This window comes from Neoarius graeffei, chromosome 11, assembly GCF_027579695.1.
Source record: "Neoarius graeffei isolate fNeoGra1 chromosome 11, fNeoGra1.pri, whole genome shotgun sequence".
Taxonomy (NCBI): Eukaryota; Metazoa; Chordata; class Actinopteri; order Siluriformes; family Ariidae; genus Neoarius; species Neoarius graeffei.
Window position 1 is genome coordinate 42,023,978 of NC_083579.1, and position 7,146 is coordinate 42,031,123.

The following is a 7,146-nucleotide window of genomic DNA, read 5'->3' on the forward strand; positions in this document are numbered from 1 at the left end:
TTTGAAGGTCTTCACTGTCTCAAGTTTCTTCCCGCTGACTTGGATTACTGTAGTGATGCCTTGAGGGTTGTTCGTCATTAGCTTGGTTTTTTCAGCGCTGATCTCCATGCCAAATGCAGAGGATGCTTTGTCTAGATGTTTCACCAAGCTGGCCAATTCATCTTCATTTCCCGCGAGTCCATCGATATCATCAGCAAATCGGAGGTTTGTGATGGTTCTTCCCCCAATGGAGACTGTGCCTACATGGTCTTCTAGGGCATCATCCATGATTCTCTCCAAGAAGACATTGAAGAGAATGGGGGAGAGGAGGCATCCCTGGCGCACACCAACAGTGGTACGGAACCATTCACCTCTACTGCCGTTCAGAAGGACTGAGCTTGTAGGGGGCTCTGGGTAGGGGTAGTACCTTTGATGTCTGGCAGCTGTGCTCCTCTGAGAGCAGACGGGCATCACTGGCCCTCACCCATCCCCTAAATCTCTCACGTGTTGGCTCCAAGTGCCACACCCTGGTACACCGTCTCAGCTGGCGGGCCAAACCACGTGAGGGGGTGGTGTTGACACTGCACCACTAGGGATGGATGAGCTGCATTCCCAGCCAACGGCCTGGGCGGAAGGGTTCCTAGTAAACTCAACGGCCAAGTGTCCGGGGCCAGGGCGACCACTCAGTTATGGGTGATCTCGGCCGTGGCTAATGACCTGGAGAGGGATGGGCTCCGCCAGGCCAAATTGCCCAAGAGTTACCTGAAGGGCATGGAACCTCTTAAACACAGCAGGCCAAACCATTTCACAAAATTTTGGCCAATTATGCAGAGCAACAGGTTCTTCAAGTTAAATTTTTTTCTAGTGAATAAAAGAAACACAGATACATGATGAAACAGGGTTTATTTATCTTTTCATTCATACACAATGTACAAAAACCTTCAGACTGGCCTTCTTCACTTTTGTAACAAAATTCTCTGAGATGCATCCACCATTGTGAACTTCTTAAGAGCATGGACTGGGAGAAACTAGAGAACCTTACTCCACTCTTGGAGCACTCCAGCACTTTACATGTTTTCCAGACCCTAAATAGCTTGATTCTTGAAAAACTGAATAAACAAGTATGTGCTGTAGCTCTGCACAGCACACCCTCCTGTGTTTATAACTACAGTCACAACAGTTTATAGCTAAATTGCCAGCAATTGTATACTAGTAACACAGTTGTTGATTTTCTGCAGAGCTTAGGTTTATCTAACACCTTGCCTAATGTTTCTGGAGAAACTTGGCCAGGGAAAACCAATTAATCTTGCAACCTTTATCAACGAGCCTACAGGATAACTTGGGGTTATCCTGTACAGACAGCCAGGTAAAAACCTTAATAGCCTTTATCCAAGTAATTACTTAAATCAAATATAAACTGAACTGTAGCCAGTTATTTTTTGCTCTGCTGCTAAATTAGGCTGAACCTGACAAGAATTAGTAATATTAGCTCATAGCAGCAAGTAAATTTATCATGCATTCCATTAATGACAAAACACATTGTGTTCATCATTTTTAAAATGCTATCTATATATTTAGCAAGTCAACCTGCAATGTTGGTTCAAACAACTACCTTACTGTGGCATTTATTTGAATTTATACTGATTCATGTATTTTCAGTGCATCTGTGTAAAAGTCTCTAAAACAAGCATTGCACGTTACATAATTCTACTTTAAAATTAAACTAAAATTGTATCTTTTTTCCTTTTCAGTAACTGATCTTTCTTTTTTTTAACCTTCATTTTGACCCCTCATTGTATCTCTCCTTTATAACTCTTCAGTGCTGTTATTATCAGTAGTTACAGGTGTTAGTGAAACGTATGGTAAGTAACTAAAAAAAGGGTTTTGTTTGTTTGTTTGTTTGTTTTAACTGAAGGCTGATTTTCCTTTTTCATCAATATAAGAAACATAGAGGTTGGGGCTCTAATAGTGATGACATGAGTGTCTTAAGGTCTGGGGACCAACAGAGGGAGCCTTCTTCCTGGACTGTAAATGACTGTACCTACAACGATACTAATCACAGGCGAGACACAGAAAACATGAATATGCATTGTTACACTTATTCTGATTAGTAATACGCTAGTTAACAGATGTGCAAGACATGCCATAGTGTATTTGCTACTTTATTAGAGCTTGTTGTGAAATACTATTTGCACCAGTCCAGTATTCATGTTTTGGTGTAGTTTCTCTTTGAAATTGATTCACTGTATAAGATGTAAGAATAGCATCCATGTTCTGTTTACTTTTTATGAGTTAACCAAGTAACATACTGTCTGTCTCATGATCAAGTATACTAGTGCATCTCAAAAAATTAGAATACCATGAAAAAGTTCCTTTTTTTTCATAATTTAATTCAAAAAGGTAAACTTTCATATATTCTATATTCATTACATGTAAAGTGAAATATTTAAAGCCTTTTTTGTTTTAATTTTGATGATTATGGCTTATAGCTCATGAAAATCAGAAATCCAGTATCTCAAATTATTAGAATATTCTCTAAGATAAATCAAAAAATGATTTACAATACAGAAATGTCCAACTTCTGAAAAGTATATTCATTTATACACTCAATACTTTGTTGGGGCTCCTTTACCATGAATTACTGTATCAATGCGGTGTGGCATGGAGGTGATCAGTCTGTGGCGCTGCTGAGGTGTTATTGAAGCTCAGGTTGCTTTGATAGTGGCCTTCAGCATATCTGTATTTTTGGGTCGGGTGTTTCTCATCTTCCTCTTGACCTGATTCTCCTGACCTGATTTAGATTCTCTATGGGGTTCAGGTCAGGTAAGTTGGCTGGCCAATCAAACACAGTAATATCATGGTCAGCAAACCATTTGGTAGTAGTTTTGGCACTGTGGGTAGGTGCTAAGTCCTGCTGGAAAAGGAAATCAGTATCTCCAAAAAGCTCGTCAGCAGATGGAAGCATGAAGTGCTCTAAAATCTCCTGGTAGATGGCTGTGTTGACTTTGGACTTGATAAAATGCAGTGGACCAACACCAGCAGATGACATGGCACCCCAAATCATCACAGACTATGGAAACTTCACACTGGGCTTCAAACACCTTGGATTCTGTGCCTCTCCACTCTTCCTCCAGACTCTAGAATCGTGATTTCCAAATTAAATGCAAAATGTACTTTCATCTGAAAAGAGGACTTTGGACCACTGAGCAACAGTCCATTTCTTTCTCTCCTTAGCCCAGATAAGACACTTCTGACATTGTCTCTGGCTCAGGAGTAGCTTGATATTAGGAATGCGAAAGTTGTATCCCCTTTCTTGAAGATGTCTGTTCGTGATAGGTCTTGATACACTGACACCAGCCTCAGTCCACTCCTTGTGAAGCTCTCCCAAGTTCTTGAATCAACTTTTCTTGACAATCCTCTCAAGACTGCGGCCATCCCTGTTGCTTGTGCACCTTTTCCAGCCACCCTTTTCAGCAATGACCTTTTGTGGCTTACCCTCCTTGTGGAGGGCATCAGTGATCATCTTCTGGACAACAGTCAAGTCAGCAGTCTTCCCCATGATTGTGGTTGTGTGTACTGAACTAGACCGAGAGATACACTGTGTTCATACTGTTTTACTCAAACTCAAAATGAAATATTCTAATATTTTGAGATGTTTTTTTTATGTTTTTGTACTGTATGCCATACTGATTAAAATTAAAATAGAAAAATGCTTGAAACATTTTAGTTTATGTGTAATGAGTCTATAATATATAACATTTTCACTTTCTTAAATAACTGATGGAAAATATTGAACTTTTTCACAATATTCTAATTTTTTGAGATGCACTAGTAGAGCCTGAGGTTAGGTTACTGTCTGTATGGAGTTTTGCATATTCTTGCCTGGTGTTCCATCAGGGACGTGCTCTGGATCCATCTCAACGCTAACCAGGATGAAGCAGTTACTGAAAAAGAATGAATTATTTTATTACAGCAGTTATATATGGCATTTATGGAAATTACAGGACAAAACATAGATGTAAATGGAAGCTGTTTCTAAAACTTAAATTAGCATGTCATATAATTTGTCTTGAACTATTAACTCAATGATAGTGTTCAGCCCTTTACACTGAGAGCTAGAAAGCCACCAAACCCAAAGAAAATACAATATGATAGTTTACCATAATTTTAAAGGGTTTATGTTTGAGGAACATGAAATGATGGCAGCAAGTTTTTCTGTTTCTCTCTATCATAAATCATATATCATATATCATCTCGTAAATCATACGACTACCTCTCCTTTTTACAATCTGTACCACGAGAGTACATTATATTTCTCATTATTTTGCTTTCTAAAAATTGCTTCGATGCTGCACATACTGTAGGTTGAACACATGCAATGTACATTTACATACTTTTTAACTGTTGTTCTTCTCTTCAGACCCTGACACTAGCATGTGTTTAAAAAAAAACCTGAAGCATACAACACTTGGGCCTCAGCAAAGGTGGTAATTTCACCTTTAAGTTTGAGCTGATGACATTTAATTAGGGTGTGGGATTTACCACCCTTGGACAGAGAGAAGACTAACATTTCAATACCAGATGGAAGCTTGGTCATAAATACTGCAGCCTTACCTGGGGGTGAGTCATTTTTCTCTGGAGAAAACTGTGACCCCATAGTGCGGACTTTTAAGATTGTTCACACAAACGCAGCACTTGCCCTGAGCTGCTCATTTGTCCTGTTTATACCTGGAGAAAGCAGTTTGTCTCAGACATCCACAATGAGAGTGATATCATCACACAACCAAATCATAAGTCAAAGTTTTAATGACTGGAGCAGACATAGTATTTTGGAATGGGGGTGTAGGAGGTTCAATTTGCTGGAGTTTTTGCCATCATTCTCATACACTTAGCAGAATCTAATATGGTGACAAATGCTGAACACATTTATTCCTTAATGTTAATTCCCTCATGAAGTGCTAATGGCAAGTATACCCAAGTAAATCATAGGTATTAACTGGAGTGTGGAAGGAATTACAGTGTGTGAAGTGTGATCCAAATTATGCAAATTATGGGACTTTCACTACATTTTCACTAGACACATTGGAAAAAGCAGACTTAACATACCTTCCTTCCCTAACTACAACCCTGATTCCAAAAAAGTTGGGACAAAGTACAAATTTGTCCCAACTTTTGTTGTCATGGTCCAAACACGGACCATGACTTTCATAGCCAAGACGTTTTATGACCTGCGTGCTACCACGCTGGAAGGGGAATCGATCGATTTTAATGTCTACCGAGGCCGAGTGGTGCTTATTGAGAATGTGGCATCACTATGAGGCACCACCACCCAGGACTACAGCCAGTTCAGCCAGCTCCAGAGCAGGTACCCACACCGGCTGGTGGTCCTGGCCTTCCCCTGTAATCAGTTTGGCTACCAGGTTAGTGAGACAAGCAATTCAGTATGTATTCACAATTGGTTTTGATATGTCGTATCAGTGTTACTGGACAGCTCGGGCACAATGCAGTTTCAGCTCCATTTAAATAACCAAGATGAAGCAAGTATGGTGTATTAGGCTTTCGGAATTTCCTTTAAACCAAAGAACGCCCTTGTATCTAGAGAGCCAACGTCATGCAGAACTCAGTTTTAACCCAACTCCAGTACTCTTGGATTGGATCAGATGTGTGCAGTTAGACATGGAACCAAACGTTTCAAGAATGCAAATGGGTGGTGCTTTAAATCATGGCAAACATTGTACTAATACGACTGACTACTGATGCCAATGTATAGTGCTGGTAGAAGGAATTAATGAAGTTTCTACATACTCTCTGAGAAGTAAAGTGACTAAACTATTCTTTTCGTTGTCGCCGATGTGGTATCATCAAGTCTTAAAGTAGTCTTTAGTGGTCCCTTAAAGACCACTGCTATACCTGTAACCTTTTCTCTAAAAACTAATTAAAGATGCAAAAGATTTTTGCATGATGGTACCACCCAAGTGACAAGGAAAATACACTTGGTATCTTTTATTTCTGTGTATGAAGCAGCTTCATCTTTTTGTCACCGGACACAATTCGGAGTAGAAGCATCGCAGAATCATGTGTGTGATCATAGCATGTGTTTTGTTTGTATGATTATATCTTATCTTTCTCCAGGAAAACTGCAGAAACGGAGAGATCCTGAACTCCCTGAAACATGTACGACCAGGTGGAGGGTACGAGCCTTCGTTCACCATTTTTGAGAAGTGCGACGTGAATGGGGCTAACACACATCCTGTCTTCGCGTACCTGAAAGACAAACTTCCTTACCCCGACGATGATCCAGTCTCTCTTATTCAGGACCCCAAGTTTTAGTGTGGAGTCCCATCAGCAGAACTGATATCTCATGGAATTTCGAGAAGTTCCTGATTGGCCCAGAAGGCGAGCCATTCAAGAGATACAGCAAAAACTTTTAGACCATTAACATAGAACCTGACATTCAAAGGTTATTGAGGCTGACCAAAAACTAAAGACCGGTGCCTCAGAATGTATTTAATTTTATTGTAGGTACCACTGTGCCCTCCTCCTCTACATTTTTCTTATTTTACTTAATGAAGTTGATGCTCTAAACTAACGTAGGGAGTATTAACTGAGGTGGTGTAAATATAAAAAAAGATGTAGAGGATGCTGACAGAGATGTACTGAAAGGAATTCTTTAATAAAAAAAATGTCAAACTTGTAATGTGTCTCGTCACATGTAGAACAGTCTAATGTGGTTAAGAACATGCTACATTTTAGGCATGTGATGTGATGTATTATATATATCAGTCTAATGGCCCGGTCACACCGCCCGAACTTTGCTGGAGCGTTCCTTGAACGGTAGGGAGGGGGGGCCAAATTTCGACAACGCTCGTCACCGCGCACAAAATGGGAAAAAAATCGAAAACACGGGCATTGGCTTAGCGGTGCACCACTGAAGCCGGCGTTGCTTTAGCGTTGGTTTAGCGGTAGCGAGCATTGGTTTAGCGGTGACGCGAGCGTTGGTATAGTGGCATTCTGCGCATGCGGGCTTTGGCTCGGCGGGGGTATAAAGTTGGTTTAGCACCAATCATAGCAAGTCTCTCAGCATCCATGGTGATACAGTTTTACTGTAACTTTGAGCAAATTCGATATAGATGAGGTCTGAACTCAACAGCAGCTCGATTCCAAATG

At 40.4% G+C, this 7,146-nt stretch overlaps 1 pseudogene; it reads left to right on the forward strand.

The window, feature by feature from the left end:
• Positions 1–5,177: 5,177 nt before the first annotated feature.
• On the forward strand, positions 5,178–6,464 carry LOC132893845 (glutathione peroxidase 2-like; annotated as a pseudogene).
• The last annotated feature ends 682 nt before the right edge of the window (positions 6,465–7,146 follow it).